Source organism: Procambarus clarkii, chromosome 59 (genome assembly GCF_040958095.1).
Source record: "Procambarus clarkii isolate CNS0578487 chromosome 59, FALCON_Pclarkii_2.0, whole genome shotgun sequence".
In the NCBI taxonomy this organism is placed as follows: domain Eukaryota; kingdom Metazoa; phylum Arthropoda; class Malacostraca; order Decapoda; family Cambaridae; genus Procambarus; species Procambarus clarkii.
The window spans coordinates 28477599-28504596 of record NC_091208.1 but is presented as its reverse complement, the minus strand read 5'-3'; the positions used below and the strand labels follow the sequence as shown (position 1 = coordinate 28504596).

The following is a 26998-nucleotide window of genomic DNA, read 5'->3' as shown; positions in this document are numbered from 1 at the left end:
AGCATGCAAGGGCAACATTGCATGCTGGCATGTTCCAGTATAATCACAGCGCGTTGAAATTTTGTTAATACACATTTTTTTTTTCGAAAAATTAACAACATTTTTGTTCGAAAAGTTAACAAAATTTTTGTTTGAAAAGTTAACAAAATTTTTGTTCGAAAAAATAACAAAATTTTTGTTCGAAAACACATTTTTTTTCGAAAAATTAACAAAATTTTTGTTTGAAAAATTAACAAAATTTTTGTTTGAAAAGTTAACAAAATTTTTTTCGAAAAATTAACAAAATTTTTGTTCGAAAAATTGAAAAAATTTTTGTTCAAAAAATTAACAAAATTTTTGTTTGAAAAGTTAACAAAATTTTTTTCGAAAAATTAACAAAATTTTTGTTCGAAAAATTGAAAAAATTTTTGTTCAAAAAATTAACAAAATTTTTGTTCGAAAAATTAACAAAATTTTTGTTCAAATTTTTTTTTGTTCGAAATCCCGCAGGGAGACAACGACAAATTACAAAAATACTCATTTAGGTTATCACACCTGATACCTCTGTCCACCCAATGAGTCAGCTGGTGCAGCAAAAGTTACGCTTCTTGCAGGTACTGTGTTCGATCCCCAGATCCTTGTCCTCATATCCCAGCTCTTAGTCCTCATATCCGAGCTCCTAGTCCTCATATCCCAGCTCCTTGTCCTCGTATCCCAGCTCCTTGTTCTCGTATCCCAGCTCCTTGTCCTCATATTCTAGCTTCTTGTCCTCGTGTCCTAGCTCCTTGTTCTCGTATCTCAGCTCCTTGTCCTCGTATCCCAGCTCCTTGTCGCCATATCCCAGCTCCTTGTCCCCATATCCTAGCTCCTGGTCCTCATATCCCAGCTCCTTGTCCTTATGTCCCAGCTCCTTGTCCTCATATCCTAGTTCCTTGTCCATATATCCCAGCTCCTTGTCCTAATATCCCAGCTCCTTGTCCTCATATCCCAGCTCCTTGTCCTCATACCCCAGCTCCTTGTCCTCATACCCCAGCTCCAAGTCCTCGTATCCCAGCTCTTTGTCCTCGTATTCCAGCTCCTTGTCCTCGTATCCCAGCTCCTTGTCCTCATGTCCCAGCTCCTTGTCCTCATATCCTAGTTCCTTGTCCATATATCCCAGCTCCTTGTCCTCGTATCCCAGCTCCTTGCAGGATATGAGGATCATATCCTGCAGGACCCCAGTGACATCATATACTAAGCAGGACCCCAGTGACGTCATGCACTAAGCAGGACCCCTCATGAATGTGAGGACTCTGACATGTGAATGGACTCACTGCTCTGTGCAGTGATCATTGTAAGGCACTGTTAAACACCTGCTTTCCGGTTGTTTCTTCAATTCAATAGCAATATCTCAATATTTCTGCACTCAACACTGCGCTGTGTTGATGCAGTGTGCACTGCATCTACAAACACTGCAGCCAGTTACAGGATAAGGATTTGGGATAGAACTGGGAAGGAAGGAATGGTGCCCAGTAGCTAAGTGATCCCCACTTACTGACGACTGTGACAGTGGCCTAAGAATACGGTACACAAAGGGATATTAATAAGGTATTCAAAATATCAACACAATTTCTGTTAGAATGAAACATAAAAAAAATCAATATTACAATTACCCATTAAATCGGTATAGAAAACCACGACCATATATATGTGCAGGATATTAATAATTATTACTTTTTTAAATATAATTAGGTAATGACAATAAAATATTTTAATATAAAAATTTGAAAACTAATATAAAAGTAAAAAAGGTTGTTAATTATTTTAAAAAATTTTCTAGCACATTTATAAGTTTTGACATAAAATTTTACAACCTTAATTTTCCGTAAATTTTCTTTATTTATATAAAAAGAAACTTACCAAACTTACACTGTCTCAGAAAAACTATTAATATTTTGAGTGCATATAGCACACTTAAAACTTTGCTGTCGGCAGCGGGCTGGGATCATATATCTACTGTGTAATACGGTGATCGTCGCATTTGTTAGTGTTGGGGACATTTAGCTACTGTGTACCCTGTTCTGAGGCCAGTAGTTGTCAAAGAATTTAACCATTCATCATGTGATTTTTAATGTCAGTGTTACGGTCAGGTGGTAACACAGCAGTAAGCCTATAGCCAGCAGGTGGCCACAGAGCAGTAAGCCTAGAGCCAGCAGGTAGCCACAGAGCAGTAAGCCTATAGCCAGCAGGTGGCCACAGAGCAGTAAGCCTTGAGCCAGCAGGTGGCCACAGAGCAGTAAGCCTAGAGCCAGCAGGTGGCCACAGAGCAGTAAGCCTATAGCCAGCAGGTGGCCACAGAGCAGTAAGCCTAGAGCCAGCAGGTGGCCACAGAGCAGTAAGCCTAGAGTCAGCAGGTGGCCACAAGGGAAGAGAACAGCCTAGGAATATAGTGCCAAATTACACTATTGCACTTATATTAATTACTCAGGCTCTTCATTTAACGGAGACTCAGTGTAATAAGGGCACCCTAACATCATCTCATGTAAATGCTGATTTAATGTTTTCCCAACTATATTGACAGCTCTTGTTTGATGGTGAGAAAATGCAAAAGTATGTAGAGAAGAGAGGGAGAGAGGAATAGAGGGATAGAGGAAGAGAGGGTGAGAGGGAGGGATGGAAGGAGAAGATGAAGGGAAAAGGGATAATGATTCGGACTGCTACAGATAAAGGCTTTCAGCAATGTCTTTTACATTTCCTTCTCTTTACATTTACCTAAATCTTTGTTTTGTGACATTGTAAACATTTTTACAGCAATGTATAAATTTATACAAGGAAACAGTGTTTGGCCCTGGATAATATAAACTTTTTTTAATTGCTTATGCCTCCAAAATCTAGAAAATGGTTATTATTTTTTAGAAACTTGCCTTAGAGAGTTTGGGGAAGATGTCTAGGGCAAAGGTCATAGGCACAATTTAAAGCTTTAAGGTAATAATATCAATTTTTTGTCTACATTGGAGGCATAACAAATTTGAAAAGAGTACATACTCAGGAAGTGTGTATTCTGAGTGTGTACGGACGCCTGACAACTGGGTGGACAGCGCTTCTTTAGACTCCTTTTTTAGTTTAGAAAAATATTTCATTATAAATATTGAATTCCACGAGTTTGGACCCGGGGCTGAGTGCATGGGCATGTTGTCAATTTTTCTTGCAAAATCTGCCTCGCTCGTGTTGATATCAATTATATTTACAGGGGTTTGGATATCACGCATAAAGACGTTGTCCGGATCTTTCACTTTCATGTTTTTATAGTTGTACTGTATTGCTATACAGTACTGTATTGTACTGTATTGCTATAACCATAACCAGGCACTGCATCACCAACCTCAACAAGGCCCTGAACAACATCAACACCAGCCTCCACACCCTCAGCCACAACATAACCATAACCAGGCACTGCATCACCAACCTCAACAAGGCCCTGAACAACATTAACACCAGCCTCCACACCCTCAGCCACAACATAACCATAACCAGGCACTGCATCACCAACCTCAACAAGGCCCTGAACAACATCAACACCAGCCTCCACACCCTCAGCTACAACATAACCATAACCAGGCACTGCATCACCAACCTCAACAAGCCCTGAACAACATCAACACCAGCCTCCACACCCTCAGCCACAACATAACCATAACCAGGCACTGCATCACCAACCTCAACAAGGCCCTGAACAACATCAACACCAGCCTCCAGACCCTCAGCCACAACATAACCATAACCAGACACTGCATCCAATGACAGGATAAGGATTTGGGATTGGACCGGGGAGGTCGGGGGGGGGGGGTGGGTAATGGAATGGTTCACAGTAACTAAGTGATCCCGACTTACTGACGACTGTGACAGTGGCCTGAGAATACGGTTCACAAAGGGGATATTAATAGGGTATTCATAGTATCAACACCAAATTTCTGGTGGAATAAAACATAAAAAATTGTGAACATGAAAGTTACCCATGAAGACGGTATAGAAAACCACGAAAAGACGACCGTCTCAGTGTGCAAGGAAAGTAGACTAATATAGTTTATTACTTGTCAAATACCATTTTTTTATAAAACATAAATTTTTTAAATAACATTTAATTAATAATATAAAAATAAAACAAAGCCTCGAAAATTCCTATTTATTTTAAAAAGATTTAAAACTTTTAACACAAAACTCTACTCTCTTGATATTACCTAAAAAAAACATTATTATTATAAAAGAAACTACAACGAAATACAATATTTTTTTTTTATTTAAAATTTTGAGTGTACATAGGAAAAAAAATAGTATTTACAGTCATTAGTAAGTAGGCATCACTTAGCTACTGTATACTACAGTTGTTAGTGTTGTATAATACTTACTGAGTACCGTGTTTTAAGGCCAGTGGTTGTCACAGAAACTCGGGTTTCAACAGGTTGTTGTTGTTAGTGTTTTGGTCAGGCGGCCACAGAGCACTAAGCCTTGAACCAACAGATGGCCACAGATCACTAAACATAGAGCCAACAGGTGCGCCACATAGCACTAAAAATAGAGCCAACAGGTAGCCACATAGTGCTAAGCTTAGAGCCAGCAGGGAGCCACATAGCACTAAGATTAGAGCCAGCAGGTGGCCACATAGCGCTAAGCTTTGAGCCAGCAGGTAACCACAGAGCAGTAAAAATAGAACCAGCAGGTGGCCACAGATCAGTAACTCTAGAGCCAATAGGTGGCCACAGATCAGTACATAGAGCCAGCAGGTGGCCACAGAGCATTAAGCCTAGAGCCAACAGATCACTAAGCCTAGAGCCAGCAGGTGGCCACAGAGCACTAAGCCTAGAGCCAGCGGTGGCCGCAGTTCACTTAACCTAGAGCTAACAGGTAGCTACAATATAAGAGAACAGATTAAAATGCAGTGGAACATCACATTAATATTATATTATTACTGTGATTCTCATATCACGGAGACTCAGTGTAATAAAGGCACCTTAACATCATCTTATGTATATGCTGATTTAATGATACCAACAAGTGGCTACATAGCTCAAAGTAAATTGCCAGCAGGTTGCCACAGATCAGTAATTCTGTTCTGTTACAGTCTCACAGAGCACAGTCTCTGTGGCGTAGTGTTAAGACGCTCGCCTGGCGTTCCGCGAGCGCTTTATCCTGGGTTCGTATCCTGGCCGGGCAGGCTTTATGGGGCGCAAATCCTTAACTGTGGCCTCTGTTTAACTCAACAATAACATGGATACTTGGTTGTAAAAACGATTCTTTGCGGAGGTCGTATTCCAGGGAACAAAGGATTAAGGACTTGCCCGAAACGCTACGCGTACTAGTGGCTGTACAAGAATGTAACAACTCTTGTATAATGTAAATGCATAAATAAAAAAATAAAAAAAATCTAGAGCCATCAGGTGGCCACAGAGCATTAAGCCTAAAGCCATCAGGAGGGGACAGTGCACTTAACTTAGAGCCAACAGGTAGCCACAACGGGAGTGTAACAGCTCAAAAATATAGTGCCACATTACCCTAATATTATATTAATTACTCAGGTTCTCATATGACCTGTTGGGGGACCGGTCGGCTGAGCGGACAGCACGCTGGACTTGTGATCCTGTAGTCCTGGGTTTGATCCCAGGCGCTGGCGAGAAACAATGGGCAGAGTTTCTTTCACTCTATGCCCTTGTTACCTAGCAGTAAAATAGGTACCTGGGTGTTAGTCAGCTGTCACGGGCTGCTTCCTGGGGGTGGAGGCCTGGTCGAGGACCGGGCCGCGGGGACACTAAAAGCCCCGAAATCATCTCAAGATAACCTCATATGACAGGGACTCAGTTTAATAAAGGCACCTTAACATTAACTTATGTAAATGCAGATTTAATGTTTTCCCAACTACATTGATAACTTTTGTTTGATGGGGAGAAAATGCAAAAGTTTGTAGAGAAAAGGGAAGAGAGGGAGAGGGAAGGGAAAGGAGAAGATGAAGGGAAAAGGGATAATGATTTGAGCTGCTACACACAGGAGCTTTCAGCGAAGTATTCTCTTTACATATACCTGAAACTTTGTTTCGTGAGAATGTATACATTTTTACAGCGATGTATAATTTTATACAATGTAACAGTTTTTGGCACTGGATAATTTTTTTTAACCGTTTATGCCTCCAAAATCTAGAAAATGGTTATTATTTTTAGAAACTTGCGTTAGATCTAGACTTAGAGAGCTTAGGGAAGATGTCTAGGGCAAAGATCAAAGGCACAATTTAAAGCTTTAGGGTAATAATATTATTTTTTTCCCTACATTGGAGGCATAACAAATTTGAAAACAATACACACTCAGCTACTCTTCCTAACGCTTCCCAATCGTCAAGAAACTGTCGTTCTACAGTGCCATTAAACCTAACCTACCAGAGGACCCATAACAGAAAACAGGACATTAGGTCACCTAAGCGAGCCGCTTACATTTTCTAGTACGACTACTTTTGGCCTTTGGTAGACTATACGTCAAAATGCGACGTTCTATTATGAGGACGGGTTGACACGCTACCCAGGGGAAATGGCTGTAATGTTACAGTGTATTATGTAATGAGGTTGGTGTCAGGCTCTGTATTTTAATGAATTATTTCCGTTAAACACGACGGTGTAAAGTAGAACAACTTCACAGTACTCAGTGACACATTTAGGGTCACGTGACCAAGTACTGACAGTGAGAGGAGACCAGTGACGTCATGCACTAAGCAGGACACCAGTGACGTCATGCACTAAGCAGGACACCAGTGACGTCATGCACTAAGCAGGACACCAGTGACGTCATGCACTAAGCAGGACACCAGTGACGTCATGTATTAAGCAAGACCCCAGTGACGTCATGCACTAAGCAGGACCTCTCGTAAATGTGAGGACTCTGACATGCGAATTGATTCACTGCTTTTTGCAGTGATCATTGTAAGGCACTGTTAAACACCTGCTTTCTGGTTGTTTCTTGAATTCGGTGAATGACGTAAATGTGTAAACATCAGTCAGGAGGAGGAGGAGGGGTGATGTCTCCATGACAACGGCGTCGCATCTTCCCTTTAACCGGTATTTAAATACTACATAACAAGTGAATGAGAAAGAAATGTACAAAATCTGAACAATGTTGCAGTGTTACAAGTAGGAAGACGTGTTGCAACATCGTCATGTTTCTTGACTCTATGACCCAAGTATTAGGATATGTTGCAACATCATCATGCTTCTAAATTCATTTTTTAGTTAAGAAAAATATTTCATTATAAATATTGAATTCCATGAGTCTGGACCCGGGGCTGAGTGCATGGGCATGTTGACAATTTCTCTTGCTAAATCTGCCTCGCTCGTGTTGATATCAATTATATTAACAGGAGTTTGGATATTACGCATAATGAAGTTGTCCGGATCTTCCACTTTCATGTTGTTTATTGTAGTGTTTATTGTTATAACCATAACCAGGCACTGCATCACCAACCTCAACAAGGCCCTGAACAACATCAACACCAGCCTCCACACCCTCAGTCACAACATAACCATAACCAGGCACTGCATCACCAACCTCAACAAGGCCCTGAACAACATCAACACCAGCCTCCACACCCTCAGTCACAACATAACCATAACCAGGCACTGCACCACCAACCTCAACAAGGCCCTGAATAACATCAACACCAGCCTCCACACCCTCAGCCACAACATAACCATAACCAGGCACTGCATCACCAACCTCAACAAGGCCCTGAACAACATCAACACCAGCCTCCACACCCTCAGCCACAACATAACCATAACCAGGCACTGCATCACCAACCTCAACAAGGCCCTGAACAACATCAACACCAGCCTCCACACCCTCAGCCACAACATAACCATAACCAGGCACTGCATCACCAACCTCAACAAGGCCCTGAACAACATCAACACCAGCCTCCACACCCTCAGCCACAACATAACCATAACCAGGCACTGCATCACCAACCTCAACAAGGCCCTGAACAACATCAACACCAGCCTCCACACCCTCAGCCACAACATAACCATAACCAGGCACTGCATCACCAACCTCAACAAGGCCCTGAACAACATCAACACAAGCCTCCACACCCTCAGTCACAACATAACCATAACCAGGCACTGCATCACCAACCTCAACAAGGCCCTGAACAACATCAACACCAGCCTCCACACCCTCAGCCACAACATAACCATAACCAGGCACTGCATCACCAACCTCAACAAGGCCCTGAACAACATCAACACCAGCCTCTACACCCTCAGCCACAACATAACCATAACCAGGCACTGCATCACCAACCTCAACAAGGCCCTGAACAACATCAACACAAGCCTCCACACCCTCAGTCACAACATAACCATAACCAGGCACTGCATCACCAACCTCAACAAGGCCCTGAACAACATCAACACCAGCCTCCACACCCTCAGCCACAACATAACCATAACCAGGCACTGCATCACCAACCTCAACAAGGCCCTGAACAACATCAACACCAGCCTCCACACCCTCAGCCACAACATAACCATAACCAGGCACTGCATCCAATTACAGGATAAAGATTAGGGATAGGACGGGGGAGGAAGGAGTGGTGCCCATAGCTAAGTGATCCTTACTTACTGACAACTTTGACAATGGCCTAAGAATACGGAACACAAAAGGGATATTGATAAGGTATTCAGAGTATCAACATAAAATTTCTGGTAAAATGAAACAAAATTTTTTTTAATATGAAAGTTAATCATTAAAGAGGTATAGAATACCACGACAATTGAACGATGTGGGTGTAAGAGGATGAACATTATATTAATATTTATTATTTATTAAATACAAACATTTTGTACCCTGAAAAATATTAATATTACATTTTTATTGCTAATATAAAAGTAAATAAAAAAAAGTTAAATTATTTTTTAATTCGTAAAACTTTTAAATAATTTTAGCACAAAGTGTTTTTACTCAAATTTTTAATAAAATAATTTTATTCATATAAAAATAAACTTTTGTTAAATTAAATTTAGAGCCAACTAAAAAATTTTTCGAATGTACATTATAAACATTGACCTATGAAGTGATTAGGGATCACTTAGAGACTGACTACTGCAGCAGTCGTTAGAGTGTGGGGGGGACACTTAGCTACTGTGTACCGTGTTCTGAGGCCAGTGGTTGTCACAGAAAGGCACTTTTCAACAGGTTGCTGTTGGTGTTTTGGTCAGGTAGCCACAGTGTACCTAATCCCAGTGACGTCATGCACTAAGCAGGACCCCAGTGACGTCATGCACTAAGCAGGACCCCAGTGGCGTCATGCACTAAGCAGGACCCCAGTGACGTCATGCACTAAGCAGGACCCCAGTGACGTCATGCACTAAGCAGGACCTCAGTGGCGTCATGCACTAAGCAGGACCCCAGTGACGTCATGCACTAAGCAGGACCCCAGTGACGTCATGCACTAAGCAGGACCCCAGTGACGTCATGCACTAAGCAGGACCTCAGTGGCGTCATGCACTAAGCAGGACCCCAGTGACGTCATGCACTAAGCAGGACCCCAGTGACGTCATGCACTAAGCAGGACCCCAGTGACGTCATGCACTAAGCAGGACCCCAGTGACGTCATGCACTAAGCAGGACCCCAGTGACGTCATGCACTAAGCAGGACCCCAGTGACGTCATGCACTAAGCAGGACCTCAGTGGCGTCATGCACTAAGCAGGACCCCAGTGACGTCATGCACTAAGCAGGACCCCAGTGACGTCATGCACTAAGCAGGACCCCAGTGACGTCATGCACTAAGCAGGACCTCAGTGGCGTCATGCACTAAGCAGGACCCCAGTGACGTCATGCACTAAGCAGGACCCCAGTGACGTCATGCACTAAGCAGGACCCCAGTGACGTCATGCACTAAGCAGGACCCCAGTGACGTCATGCACTAAGCAGGACCCCAGTGACGTCATGCACTAAGCATGACCTCAGTGACGTCATGCACTAAGCAGGACCCCAGTGACGTCATGCACTAAGCAGGACCCCAGTGACGTCATGCACTAAGCAGGACCCCAGTGACGTCATGCACTAAGCACGACCCCAGTGACGTCATGCACTAAGCAGGACCTCAGTGGCGTCATGCACTAAGCAGGACCCCAGTGACGTCATGCACTAAGCAGGACCCCAGTGACGTCATGCACTAAGCAGGACCCCAGTGACGTCATGCACTAAGCACGACCCCAGTGACGTCATGCACTAAGCATGACCTCAGTGACGTCATGCACTAAGCAGGACCCCAGTGACGTCATGCACTAAGCAGGACCCCAGTGACGTCATGTACTAAGCAAGACCCCAGTGACGTCATGTACTAAGCAAGACCCCAGTGACGTCATGCACTAAGCAGGACCCAAGTGACGTCATGTACTAGCAGGACCCCCGTGACGTCGTTCACTAAACAGGACCTCAGTGACTTCATGCACTAAGCACGACCCCAGTGACGTCATGCACTAAGCAGGATTCCAGTGACGTCATGAACTAAGCACTACTCCAGCGACATCATGCACTAAGCAGGACCCCAGTGACGTCATGTACTAAGCAGGACCACAGTCACGTCATGCACTAAGAAGAACCCCAGTGACGTCATGCACTAAGCAGGACCCCCTGTAACGCCATGTACTAAGAAAGACCTCAGTGACGTCATGCACTAAGCAGGACCCCTCATGAATGTGAAGACTCTGACATGCGAATGGACTCACTGCTCTGTGCAGTGATCATTGTAAGGCACTGTTAAACACCTGCTCTCTGGTTGTTTCTTCAATTCAACAGCAATATCACAATATTTCTGCACACAACCAGACCATCACCTGAGGTATGCTGACCAGCAACACTGACATGATCGACAGATATAGATATACAAGGACATCAGACATAGCTGAAGCACTTTACATCAAACACTCAGTTAGGTACACTCTATGGTTGACAAGTCTAAGACGTTTACACCAACCCAACTTCTTCTTCAGCTGATCAATACAACTGCAGAGCAAGATTACCAAGTCTCCCCTCGACAGGACATCCATCTTCCCTCTCTTCATGCCTCGATGTAATCTATACTTCTTGCAACATTGTGAGAATCAATTGCCTTGAAGATGAAGAAGAAACATTAATTTAGGGAAGACGTGATTTTTTGTGTAATTACTCATTTATTTCTTACATTAATATTATCTAATTCAATAATGAATTAGTGGACATGAAAACACTCGCTGTCCATCAATCACTTTCAAATCTACTTTGAGGATCCTCCACCCCCCACCCTCGATCTCAGAACACGTCCTTTAAAATCTACCATTAATTTCCTTGAGCTTCCAAGGCCGGGGGTCGAGGCTCTCTCTCTCTCCCTCTGCGACCCAACACCATCTCTCAACCACCTCGCTCCTCACACAGATACAGGTGACATTTAGACGATGAAGTCTCCCCTAAAAGCCCAGTTTCTTAAATGACAAACTCGGCTGTTTGCTTCCTTTCGAGGGCAAAAAACATGACATATATGCAGTTTATGGCGTAAATGTGTAAACATCAGTCAGGAGGAGGAGGGGTGATGTCTCCATGACAACGGCGTCGCATCTTTCTTTTAACCGGTATTTAAATACTATATAACAAGTGAATGAGAAAGAGATGTCCAAACTCTGAACAATGTTGAAGTGTAACAAGTAGGAAGACGTGTTGCAACATCATCATGCTTCTAAACTCTTTTTTTTTTTAGTTTAGTAAAATATTTCTTAATAAATATTGAATTCCATGAGTCCGAACCCGGGGCTGAGTGCATTGGCATGTTGTCAATTTCTCTTGCAAATTCTACTACGCTCGTGTTGATATAAATAATATTTACAGGAGTTTGGATACCACGCATAAAAAAGTTTTCGGGATCTACCACTTTCATGCTGTTTATTGTAGTGATTATTGTTATAACCATAACCAGGCACTGCATCACCAACCTCAACAAGGCCCTGAACAACATCAACACCAGCCTCCACACCCTCAGCCACAACATAACCATAACCAGGCACTGCATCACCAACCTCAACAAGGCCCTGAACAACATCAACACCAGCCTCCACACCCTCAGTCACAACATAACCATAACCAGGCACTGCATCACCAACCTCAACAAGGCCCTGAACAACATCAACACCAGCCTCCACACCCTCAGCCACAACATAACCATAACCAGGCACTGCATCACCAACCTCAACAAGGCCCTGAACAACAACAACACCAGCCTCCACACCCTCACCCACAACATAACCATAACCAGGCACTGCATCACCAACCTCAACAAGGCCCTGAACAACATCAACACCAGCCTCCACACCCTCAGCCACAACATAACCATAACCAGGCACTGCATCACCAACCTCAACAAGGCCCTGAACAACAACAACACCAGCCTCCACACCCTCAGCCACAACATAACCATAACCAGACACTGTATCCAATTACAGGATAAGGATTTGGGATTGGACGGGTGAGGCTCGGGGGGGGGGGGGGGTGGAATGGAATGATGCCCAGTAGCTAAGTGATCCCCACTTTCTGACGACTGTGACAGTGGCCTAAGAATGCAGTTCACAAAGGGGATATTAATAAGGTATTTAAAGTATCAACGAAAAATGCTGGTGAAACGAAACATAAAAAATTTTGAAAATAAAAATTACCCATTAAATCAGTATAGAAAAACATGACCAAACAAATATATGTGTGTGTGTGTGTGTGTTTGTTGTTTTTCGTGGATTGGAAGGGAGGTAGAGAAAGATATTAAAAATTATTAATTTGTAAATATAATGAGTTCGCAACCAGAAATATTTTTACTTAATGATTTTATTAAAAAATGTAAAATTATAAAAAGTGTGTTAATTATTTTCTTAAATTTTTTAGACAATAATAAATTTTAACACAAAATTTTCCTTTCTTTATATTTTGTAAAAAAATATAATTTATATTTAAAGAAACTTAATGCTAGTCTAATTATTATTATTATATTAAAAATTTTGAGTGTACATTTACATACAAAAATTTGCTGTGGGTAGGGATCATATAGCTACTGTGTGTTACGGTGGTCGTCGCAGTTGATAGTGTGTGGTGGACATTTAGCTACTGTATACCGTGTTCTGAGGCCAGTACTTGTCAAAGAAACTATCCATTCAACAGGTGTTTCTTATTGTTAGTGTTTTGGTTAGGTTGCGACGGAGCAGGTTGCCTAGAGCTAGCAGGTGGCCACAGAACAGTAAGCCTAGAGCTAGCAGGTGGCCACAGAGCAGTAAGCCTAGAGCTAGCAGGTGGCCACAGAACAGTAAGCCTAGAGCCAGCAGGTGGCCACAGAACAGTAAGCCTAGAGCCAGCAGGTGGCCACAGAGCAGCAAGCCTAGAGCCAGCAGGTGGCCAAAGAGCAGTAAGCCTGAAGCCAGCAGGTGGCCACAGAGCAGTTAGCCTAGAGCCAGCAGGTGGCCACAGAGCAGTAGGCCTAGAGTCAACAGGTAGCCAACGAGCAGTAAGCCTAGAGTCAGCAGGTGGTCAAAGAGCACTAAGCCTAGAGCCAGCAGGTGGCCACAGAGCAGTAAGCCTAGAGCCAGCAGGTGGCAACAGAGCAATAAGCCTAGCGCCTGCAGGTGGCCAGAGAGCAGCAAGCCTGCTACCAGCAGGTGGCCACAGAGCACTAAGCCTAGAGTCTGCAGGTGGCCACAGAGCACTAAACCTATAGCCAGCAGGTGGCCAAAGAGCACTAATCCTAGAGCCAGCAGGTGGCCACAGAGCATTAAGCCTATAGCCAGCAGGAGGTCCATAAGGGGAGAGAACAGCCTTGATATATAATGCCAAATTACACTATAGCACTTATATTAATTACTTAGGTTCGTCATTTAATTAAAATTAACGGAGACTCAGTGTAATAAGGGCACCCTAACATCATCTCATGTAAATGCTGATTTAAAGTTTTCCCAACTATATTGACAGCTCTTGTTTGATGGAGAGAAAATGCAAAAGTATGTAGAGAAGAGAGGGAGAGAGTAAGAAAGTGAGAGAGGGAGTGAAGGAGGAGATGAAGGGAAAAGGAATAATGAATCGGGCTGCCCCAAATAAGTGCTTTCTGCGAAGTTTTCTCTTTACATTTACCTAAATCTTTGTTTCGCGACATTGTATACATTTTTACAGCGATGTTTAAATTAATACAATGAAACAGTGTTTGGTCCTGGGTAATATAATTATTCATTTTAATTGTTTATGCCTCCAAAATCTAGAAAATGGTTATTATTTTTTTAGAAACTTGCCTTAGAGAGTTTGGGGAAGATGACTAGGGCAAAGTTCTAAGGCAAGATTTAAGACATTAAAGTAATAATAACCATTTTTTCCCTACATTGGAGGCATAACAAATTTGAAAACAATACACACTCAGCTACTCTTCCTAACGCTTCCCAACGTCAAGAAATTGTCGTACTAAAGTGCCCTTATCCTAACCTGCCAGAGGACCCAGAACCGAAAACTGGACATTACGTCACTTTACCCAGCCGCTTCCATTCTCCAGTACGACTATTTTTGGTCTTATGTAGACTATACGTCAAAATGCGACGTTCTATTAGAAGGACGGCTTGACACGCTACCCAGGGGAAATGGCTGTAATGTTACAGTGTATTATGTAATGAGGTTGGTGTCAGGCTCTGTATTTTAATGAATTATTTCCGTTAAACACGATGGTGCAAAGTAGAACAACTTCACAGTACTCAGTGACACATTTAGGGTCACGTGACCAAGTACTGACAGTGAGAGGAGACCAGTGACGTCATGCACTAAGGTGGACCCCAGTGACGTCATGTACTAAGCAGGACCCCAGTGACGTCATGCACTAAGCAGGACCCGTGACGTCATGCACTAAGCAGGGGCCCCCAGTGACGTCATGCACTAAGCAGAACCACAGTGAGTTTTTTTTATTTTTATTCCTGCGCGGGCGCTAAGCCTCTGGCTGGCCCGCTAATTCACAGTGACGTCATGCACTAAGCAGGACCCCAGTGACGTCATGCACTAAGCAGGACCCCCAGTGACGTCATGCTCTAAGCACGACCCAAGTGACGTCATGCATAAAGCAGGACCCCAGTGACGTCATGCTCTAAGCACGACCCAAGTGACGTCATGCATAAAGCAGGACCCCAGTGACGTCATGCATAAAGCAGGACCCAAGTGACCTCATGCACTAAGCAGGACCCCAGTGACGTCATGCACTAAGCAGGACCCCTCATGAATGTGAGGACTCTGACATGAGCATGGACTCACTGCTCTGTGCAGTGATCATTGTAAGGCACTGCATCCAATTACAGGATAAGGATTAGGGACTGGACTGGGGAGGGGGGTGGGGAGGAAGGAATGGTGCCCATTATCTAAGTGATCCTTACTTACTGACAACTGTGACAATGGCCTTATAATACGGTACACAAAGAGAATATTAATAAGGTATTTAAAGTATCAACACAAAATTTCTTTAGGAATGATGTATACTAAATTTTGAATATAAGAGTTAATCTTAAAAAAACATATAGAAAACCAAGATAATGCGATCATTTGAGTGTTGAAGAATAAGAAAAATATTTATATATATTAGTTTCTTAACAAACATATGAAGCAACTAGAAATATATTATTAAAGAAATTTTATAATCATAAAATCATTTAAAAATTTGAGGTAAATTTTTAAAATTGGTTAAAAATTCACAAATTTTAGCATAAAACTTAGCTACTTAAATTATAATAAAAATTTTTTAATTTATATAAAAGAAACTTATTTTATCTTTAGTATTAACCACTTAAACATAAAATTTTGATTATACATTATACACATTAAACTATTCAGTGAGTACTACAGTAATCGTCGCACTTATTAGAGTGGGGTACACTTAGTTACTGTGTACCGTGTTCTGAGGCCAGTAGCTGCCACAGAAACTCACCTTCCACAGGTATTTCTTGTTGTTGGTGTTTTGTTCAGGTGTTCACAGTGTACTTAATCCCAGTGACGTCATACACTAAGCAGGATCCCAGTGACGTCATGCACTAAGCTGGACCCCAATGAGGTCATGCACTAAGCAGGATCCCAGTGACGTCATACACTAAGCAGGACCCCAGTGACGTCATGCACTTAGCAGGACCCCAGTGACGTCATGCACTAAGCAGGATCCCAGTGATGTCATGCACTAAGCTGGACCCCAATGAGGTCATGCACTAAGCAGGATCCCAGTGACGTCATGCACTAAGCAGGACCCCAGTGACGTCATGCACTTAGCAGGACCCCAGTGACGTCATGCACTAAGCAGGATCCCAGTGATGTCATGCACTAAGCAGGACCCCTGTGACGTCATGCACTAAGCAGGACCCCAGTGACGTCATGTACTAAGCAGGACCCAGTGACATCATGCACTAAGCAGGACCCCAGTGACGTCATGCACTAAGCAGGACCTCAGTGACGTCATGCACTAAGCAGGAGCAAAGTGACGTCATGCACTAAGCAGGACCTCAGTGACGTCATGCACTATGCAGGACCCCACATGAATGTGAGGACTCTGACATGTGAATGGACTCACTGCTCTGTGCAGTGATCATTGTAAGGCACTGTTAAACACCTTCTTTCTGGTTGTTTCTTCAATTCAACAGCAATATCACAATATTTCTGCACACAATCAGACCATCACCTGAGGTATGCTGACCAGCAACACTGACATGATCGATAGATATTGATATACAAGGACATCAGACATAGCTGAAGCACTTTACATCAAACACTCAGTTAGGTACACTCTATGGTTGACAAGTCTAAGACGTTTACACCAACCCAACTTCTTCTTCAGCTGATCAATACAACTGCAGAGCAAGATTACCTAGTTTCCCCTCGACAGGACATCCATCTTCTCTCTCTTCATGCCTCGATGTAATCTATACTTCTTGCAACATTGTGAGAATCAATTGCTTTGAAGATGAAGAGGAAACATTAATTTAGGGAAGACGTGAATTTTGTTTAATTACTCATTTATTTCCTACATTAATATTATCTAATTCACTACTGAATTAGTGGACATGAAAACACTCGCTGTCCATCAATCACTTTCAAATCTACTTTGAGGACCCTCCACCCCCCCCCCCCTGATCTCAGAACACGTACTGTAAAATCTATCATTTATTTCCTTGAGCTTCCATGGCCGGGGGTCGAGGCTCTCTCTCTCTCCCTCTGCGACCCAACACCATCTCTCAACCACCTCGCTCCTCACACAGATACAGATGACATTTAGACGATGAATTCTCCCCTAAAAGCCCAATTTCTTAAATGACAAACTCGGCTGTTTACTTCCTTTGGAGGGCATAAAACATGACATATATGCAGTTTATGGCGTAAATGTGTAAACATCAGTCAGGAGGAGGAGGGGTGATGTCTCCATGACAACGGCGTCGCATCTTCCCTTTAACCGGTATTTAAATACTACATAACAAGTGAATGAGAAAGAAATGTCCAAAATCCGAACAATGTTGCAGTGTAACAAGTAGGAAGACGTGTTGCAACATCATCATACATCTTATCTTTATGATCCATGTACTATGAAATGTTGCAACATCATCATGCTTCTAAACTCATTTTTTAGTTTAGACATTTTTTTCTTAATAAATTATCAATTCCATTAGTATGGACCCAAGGCTGAGTGCATGGGCATGTTGTCAATTTCTCTTGCAAAATCTGCTATGCTCGTGTTGATATCAGTTATATATTTCCAGGGGTTTGGATATCACGCACAAAGTTGTCCGGATCTTCCACTTTCATGCTGTTTATTATAGTGCTTATTGTTATAACCATAACCAGGCACTGCATCACCAACCTCAACAAGGCCCTGAACAACATCAACACCAGCCTCCACACCCTCAGCCACAACATAACCATAACGAGACACTGCATCATCAACCTCAACAAGGCCCTGAACAACATCAACACCAGCCTCCACACCCTCAGCCACAACATAACCATAACCAGGCACTGCATCACCAACCTCAACAAGGCCCTGAACAACATCAACACCAGCCTCCACACCCTCAGTCACAACATAACCATAACCAGGCACTGCATCACCAACCTCAACGAGGCCCTGAACAACATCAACACCAGCCTCCACACCCTCAGCCACAACATAACCATAACCAGGCACTGCATCACCAACCTCAACAAGGCCCTGAACAACATCAACACCAGCCTCCACACCCTCAGCCACAACATAACCATAACCAGGCACTGCATCACCAACCTCAACAAGGCCCTGAACAACATCAACACCAGCCTCCACACCCTCAGCCACAACATAACCATAACCAGACACTGCATCACCAACCTCAACAAGGCCCTGAACAACATCAACACCAGCCTCCACACCCTCAGCCACAACATAACCATAACCAGGCACTGCATCACCAACCTCAACAAGGCCCTGAACAACATCAACACCAGCCTCCACACCCTCAGCCACAACATAACCATAACCAGACACTGCATCACCAACCTCAACAAGGCCCTGAACAACATCAACACCAGCCTCCACACCCTCAGCCACAACATAACCATAACCAGGCACTGTATCCAATTACAGGATAAGGATTTGGGATTGGATGGGGTATGGGGGGTGGGGGGGAAGGAATGGTGCCCAGCAGCTAAGTGATCCCCACTTACTGACGACTGTGACAGTGGCCTAAGAATACGGTTCACAAAAGGGATATTAATAGGTATTTAAAGTATGAACAAAAAATTTCTGGTGAAATGAAACATCAAAAATTGTGAAAATAAAAATTACCCAATAAATCAGTATAGAAAAACATGACCAAATGACCATATATGTGTGTGTGTGTTTGTTGGGTTTGGTTGATAGGGAGGGAGGTAGAGAAAGATATTAAAAATTATTACTTCCTAAATATAATGAGTTCGTGACAGGAAATACGTTAATAAGACAATTTAATTAGGAATATAAAATTATAAAAAATATGTTAATTATTTTTTAAAATTTTCTAGAAATTTTAAATTTTTAACACAAAACTTTCCTCTCTTTTTATTTTTTAAAATAATATAAATCATATTTAAAGTAACTCAGAGAGAATATATCATATTTATATAGTACATAAAATTTTGAGTGTACATTTCACAATTAACGCTTACGGTGGGTAGGGATCATATAGTTACTATGTATTACGGTGGTCGTCGCAGTTGTTAGTGTATGGGGGAACATTTAGCTACTGTGTACCGTGTTCTGATGCCAGTATTGTCAAAGGAACTATCCATTCAACAGGTGTTTCTTATTGTTAGTATTTTAGTCAGGTTGCGACGGAGCAGTTAGCCTAGAGCCAGCAGGTGGCCACAGAGCAGTAAGCCTAGAGTCAACAGGTGGCCACAGAGCAGTAAGCCTAGAGCCAGCAGGTGGCCATAGAGCAGTACGCCTAGAGTAAACAGGTGGCCACAGAGCAATAAGCATAGCGCTTGCAGGTGGCTACAGAGCACTAAACCTAGAGTCAGCAGGTGTCCACAGAGCACTAAACCTAGAGCCAGCAGGTGGCCACAGAGCAGTAAGCCTAGAGCCAGCAGGTGGCAACAGAGCAGTAAGCCTAGAGTCAGCAGGTGGCCACAGAGCAGTAACCCTAGCGCCTGCAGGTGGCCACAGAGCACTAAGCCTAGAGTCAGCAGGTGTCCACAGAGCAGTAAGCCTAGAGCCAGCAGGTGTCCACAGAGCAATAACCCTAGCGCCTGCAGGTGGCCACAGAGCACTAAGCCTAGAGTCAGCAGGTGTCCACAGAGCAGTAAGCCTAGAGCCAGCAGGTGGCCACAGAGCAATAAGCCTAGAGCCAGCAGGTGGCCACAGAGCAGTAAGCCTAGAGTCAGCAGGCGGCCACAGAACACTAAGCCTAAAGCCAGGAGGTGGCCACAGAGCACTAACTCTAGCGCCAGCAGGTGTCCACAGAGCAGTAAGCCTAAAGCCAGCAGGTGTCCACAGAGCAGTAAGCCTAGAGTCAGTAGGTGGCCATAGAGCAGTAAGCCCAGAGCCTGCAGGTGGCCACAGAGCAATAAGGCTAGAGCCAGCAGGTGGCCACAGAGCAGTAAGCCTAGAGCCAGCAGGTGGCCACAGAGCACTAACTCTAGCGCCAGCAGGTGTCCACAGAGCAGTAAGCCTAGAGCCAGCAGGTGGCCACAGAGCACTAACTCTAGCGCCAGCAGGTGTCCACAGAGCAGTAAGCCTAGAGCCAGCAGGTGTCCACAGAGCAGTAAGCCTAGAGTCAGCAGGTGGCCACAGAGCACTAACCCTAGCGCCAGCAGGTGGCAACAGAGCAATAAGCCTAGCGCCTGCAGGTGGCCACAGAGCACTAAGCCTAAAGCCAGCAGGTGTCCACAGAGCACTAAGCCTAAAGCCAGCAGTTGGTAACAGTCCACTAAACTTAGAGCTAACAGGTTCCCACAACGGGAGAGAACAGCTTAGTAATACAGTGCCACATTACACTAATATTATATTAAGCGTTTATATCCTTTTAGTTAGTTTAAATGTCATACAATTACCAATTTGAGCTCAAAAAGTTAAATAATCAAAAACTCTATAGTTGAATAGAGATCATTGTGAGGCTGTTGGACAGTGGTTTAGCATTTCACTTATGTGCTGTTGGTGGAGTTAATTGTTTAACAATAAGTCAAACTAACAATCAATCTGAACAAGCTGAAATATTAATATAATTTAGTCATGTGTTTTACTAATTACTTCTTATTTACGGGTTTGGTGGAATATACGTGTACTAACACCTGTCAAACACCTGACACATACACTTGTTATACATTATACACTTGTCATACATTATACACCTGGCACATACACTTGTTATACATTGTACACCTGGCACATACACTTGTTATACATTATACACCTGGCACATACACTTGTCATACATTATACACCTGGCACATACACTTGTCATACATTAAACATCTGGCACATACACTTGTCATACATTATACACCTGGCACATACACTTGTCATACATTATACACCTGACACATACACTTGTCATACATTATACACCTGGCACATACACTTGTCATACATTATACACCTGGCATATACACTTGTCATACATTATACACCTGGCACATACACTTGTTATACATTATACACCTGGCACATACACTTGTTATATATTATACACCTGGCACATACACTTGTCATACATTATACACCTGGCACATACACTTGTTATATATTATACACCTGACACATACACTTGTCATACATTATACACCTGGCACATACACTTGTCATACATTATACACCTGACACATACACTTGTCATACATTATACACCTGGCACATACACTTGTCATACATTATACACCTGGCATATACACTTGTCATACATTATACACCTGGCACATACACTTGTTATACATTATACACCTGGCACATACACTTGTTATATATTATACACCTGGCACATACACTTGTCATACATTATACACCTGGCACATACACTTGTTATATATTATACACCTGACACATACACTTGTCATACATTATACACCTGGCACATACACTTGTTATATATTATACACCTGGCACATACACTTGTCATACATTATACACATGCGAGTGAATGTATAATGAGTTGCCAGGTGATCGTTCGTAAATATATTACTTGGAATGAATGTATTTGTACTTGTTTAAAGACAGTTATTATAGATAATATCCAAAACAATTAGTATGGTAATAATTACCAGTACTCGAACCATTCCTGTTTATAAATACTGTACGTAAATGATCTTCCAGAGAGAATAAACTCATTCCTCTCAATGTTTACTAATGATGCGACAATGATGAAGAGGCTGAGGTTGGAGGTAACTAGCATGAGGCGTTAAGATGATCTTGACACAATGACTAAATGCAGGCGATGAGTCACAATAACGTGGCTGAAGTATGTTGACCAGACCACACACTAGAAATTGAAGAGACGACGACGTTTCGGTCCGTCCTGGACCATTCTCAAGTCGATTGTCGATCAAGCCATTCTCACAATCGACTTGAGAATGGTCCAGGACGGACCGAAACGTCGTCGTCTCTTCAATTTCTAGTGTGTGGTCTGGTCAACATGACTAAATGGTTCAAGGAATGGCTACTTGAGTTCAACTCAAGTAAGTGCAAAGTCATGACACAGGTGTAGAGGTCAGGAGGCCAGACGCAAGATATCAAGTGGCAGAGGAAATTCTTGCAGAATCTGGTAGAGAGAAGGACTTAAGGGTTGATATTATAACCTGTCTGCTGAAGACAGGATATTATCAGCCAGTTTACATAGTCCTTTTTATAACTATGAAGACCATCGAGCATACATAGACGCAATGGACAGTTAGATAGTAGAATTTCTTACTATTTACTTTATTGAGCCCAGAAAAAAATAAAGCTAAACACCAATCTTAAATATTGCTAGGCCTAATATAGTACATATATGTGCTATATTAGGCCTAATAAAGTACATATATGTACTATATTAGGCCTAATATAGTACATATATGTGCTATATTAGGCCTAATATAGCACATATATGTACTATATTAGGCCTCAGCGCGTATTAGGCCTTGGAAGGTTAGGATAGGTTAAGTTTTCTTTGCAACATCAGTAAAAAAAATCCAGTTTGTCCATACACAATAGTTCCGATTTCTACTTACCAATTGCCTTGTACGTCAATATAAGTACTATGGCGCTCATCGTTACTATTAGTACTAGCGTAAGAGGCGATTGGGCTAGATCACCGGCATATGCTACGTTGGCCATCATAAGAACTACCTTTAAAAATTTGTGTAAGATAATATTCAGAACCTCGTATACCACGTACGTCAGACCAATGCTGGAGTATGCAGCTCCGGTCGCGGAGTTCATATCTAGTCAAACATAATACATATGTGATAAAGTTTAGTGGTATGCTACCAGACAAAGTCCAGTAACTTAGAGGATTGAGTCTCGAAAAAGGTTATGGGAATAAAACCTCACCTTGCTAGAAAACAAAAATGTTTAGGGAGACATGATTACCATATACAAAATAACCAGGGAGAGTTTGTTAAGGATCAGATTATTGATCAAATGAAATGCCCGTAGATGTGGAGGCAGACTCCATACACAGTTGCAAATGCAAATATGATAGAACCAACAGGTTCAGGAACCTGGACCCCAGTTGACTGACAGTTGAGAGGCGGGCCCAGAGAACCAGAGCTCAACCTCTGCATGCACAACAAGGTGAGTACACAAACAGATACCCAGCTACTGGGGGTCTGGTGAGTATGGTAGCTGAGCCGACAGCGCGCAGGTCTCGTAATTTTGTGGCCCGGGTTCGATTCCCGGACCAGGCAGAAACAGATGGGCAAGGTTTATTTCACCCTGATGCCCCTGTTACCTAGCAATAAATAGGTACCTAGGAGTTAGACAGCTGTCACGGAGCTGTTTCCTGGGTGTGTGTGGGAGAAAAAGAAATAAGAAAAAAACATTAGACAAAAAAACCTCAACAAGGCCCTGAACAACATCAACACCAGCCTCCACACCCTCAGCCACAACATAACCATAACCAGGCACTGCATCACCAACCTCAACAAGGCCCTGAACAACATCAACACCAGCCTCCACACCCTCAGCCACAACATAACCATAACCAGGCACTGCATCACCAACCTCAACAAGGCCCTGAACAACATCAACACCAGCCTCCACACCCTCAGCCACAACATAACCATAACCAGGCACTGCATCACCAACCTCAACAAGGCTCTGAACAACATCAACACCAGCCTCCACACCCTCAGCCACAACATAACCATAACCAGGCACTGCATCACCAACCTCAACAAGGCCCTGAACAACAACAACACCAGCCTCCACACCCTCAGCCACAACATAACCATAACCAGGCACTGCATCACCAACCTCAACAAGGCCCTGAACAACATCAACACCAGCCTCCACACCCTCAGCCACAACATAACCATAACCAGGCACTGCATCACCAACCTCAACAAGGCCCTGAACAACATCAACACCAGCCTCCACACCCTCAGCCACAACATAACCATAACCAGGCACTGCATCACCAACCTCAACAAGGCCCTGAGCAACATCAACACCAGCCTCCACACCCTCAGCCACAACATAACCATAACCAGGCACTGCATCACCAACCTCAACAAGGCCCTGAACAACATCAACACCAGCCTCCACACCCTCAGCCACAACATAACCATAACCAGGCACTGCATCACCAACCTCAACAAGGCCCTGAACAACATCAACACCAGCCTCCACACCCTCAGCCACAACATAACCATAACCAGGCACTGCATCACCAACCTCAACAAGGCCCTGAACAACATCAACACCAGCCTCCACACCCTCAGCCACAACATAACCATAACCAGGCACTGCATCACCAACCTCAACAAGGCCCTGAACAACAACAACACCAGCCTCCACACCCTCAGCCACAACATAACCATAACCAGGCACTGCATCACCAACCTCAACAAGGCCCTGAACAACATCAACACCAGCCTCCACACCCTCAGTCACAACATAACCATAACCAGACACTGCATCACCAACCTCAACAAGGCCCTGAACAACATCAACACCAGCCTCCACACCCTCAGCCACAACATAACCATAACCAGGCACTGCATCACCAACCTCAACAAGGCCCTGAACAACAACAACACCAGCCTCCACACCCTCAGCCACAACATAACCATAACCAGACACTGCATCACCAACCTCAACAAGGCCCTGAACAACATCAACACCAGCCTCCACACCCTCAGCCACAACATAACCATAACCAGGCACTGCATCACCAACCTCAACAAGGCCCTGAACAACATCAACACCAGCCTCCACACCCTCAGCCACAACATAACCATAACCAGGCACTGCATCACCAACCTCAACAAGGCCCTGAACAACATCAACACCAGCCTCCACACCCTCAGCCACAACATAACCATAACCAGGTGTGGGAACCGACCTGTGAGATTTATATTTATTTAATTTATATGAATTTATATTTACGTTAATTTATATACTTCGATAGCAATTTGTATAATGATAAGTGGACTGTATTTCTGCAATAATCTCTTAATCTCACAAATCGATCCTCTACACATTAGGGGGGTTTATTAAATTAATATATATGCAGCCAATCAAACTACAGTAACTACATACATTGAAAAGGTTCCTTATCTTATAGTACAGCAGGTTAGTCCACCAGGTATAACTAGGGTGTAGACACCAAATTATCCTCTTTGAGGTAGCTTCCATATCACCCAGTAACTGGTGCACAAATCTTGCTTCCTCGTCTTGACCTGTCAAAAGTGCGCTAGCTGTGAAGCCAGAATCCTATATATGACAAGTATTTCAGAGAAAACTGTACATGGAACATGAAGACCTGGCTTAATTACCTTTAGTTTGAGGTTTCCACGTGATCTAACCGGGTCACCCTATATCCTGACATTAATGGCCATAAATGAATGATAAACGGGTTTCGGATAGACACTTAACTTGAATTGTAGACATCGTGTTGGAGATGGTACCTTTGGTTTCCATAACACTACGTCCAAGTAAAATTAACAGGAGCCGAATTTGCTCCCGTGTGAGCCTCTGGTCTCGTATAAACAATGACTGTTTAACACTCCATACTATTGACGTTACTGGCCGACATTGTCCAGATATGATAGGAGCTAAATTTGCTCCACACGTCTCGGAGGTAACACAACAATGGCTGCCCTCCTTCCCCACTCTCACGCCTGGCTTACATTGTCCACATTTCAGAAAGTGATAGAAGGGTCACATTTACTCTACTTTAATATTGATAATTAAGTTAATTTATATAAGATGTTTTTATGATGGTAAAGTCCAAAGACTAATGTATTTAAGAATAATTCCCACCATAATAGGTGGTGAATTATAATAGTATGTGGTAATGATATCCCGTTTTCTTTAGATGGTAATTCCACTACAAGTTACGTTTTCTATGGGTAACTTGTTGGTAATACAGCTATTATCTGTATGATTATTAAATGGTGTCGGATTTTCCGACACCAGGCACTGCATCACCAACCTCAACAAGGCCCTGAACAACATCAACACCAGCCTCCACACCCTCAGCCACAACATAACCATAACCAGGCACTGCATCACCAACCTCAACAAGGCCCTGAACAACATCAACACCAGCCTCCACACCCTCAGCCACAACATAACCATAACCAGGCACTGCATCACCAACCTCAACAAGGCCCTGAACAACATCAACACCAGCCTCCACACCCTCAGCCACAACATAACCATAACCAGACACTGCATCACCAACCTCAACAAGGCCCTGAACAACATCAACACCAGCCTCCACACCCTCAGCCACAACATAACCATAACCAGGCACTGCATCACCAACCTCAACAAGGCCCTGAACAACATCAACACCAGCCTCCACACCCTCAGCCACAACATAACCATAACCAGACACTGCATCACCAACCTCAACAAGGCCCTGAACAACATCAACACCAGCCTCCACACCCTCAGCCACAACATAACCATAACCAGACACTGCATCACCAACCTCAACAAGGCCCTGAACAACATCAACACCAGCCTCCACACCCTCAGCCACAACATAACCATAACCAGGCACTGCATCACCAACCTCAACAAGGCCCTGAACAACATCAACACCAGCCTCCACACCCTCAGCCACAACATAACCATAACCAGGCACTGCATCACCAACCTCAACAAGGCCCTGAACAACAACAAACACCAGCCTCCACACCCTCAGCCACAATATAACCATAACCAGACACTGCATCACCAACCTCAACAAGGCCCTGAACAACATCAACACCAGCCTCCACACCCTCAGTCACAACATAACCATAACCAGGCACTGCATCACCAACCTCAACAAGGC

The 26998-nt window shown here is 43.4% G+C and overlaps 1 protein-coding gene across 1 annotated transcript in view; it reads left to right on the top strand.

The window, feature by feature from the left end:
• LOC138353777 (mucin-21-like) overlaps positions 1–26998 on the top strand; it is a 93375-nt gene that overhangs the window by 5022 nt on the left and 61355 nt on the right. The gene's annotated exons all lie outside the window — the stretch shown is intronic.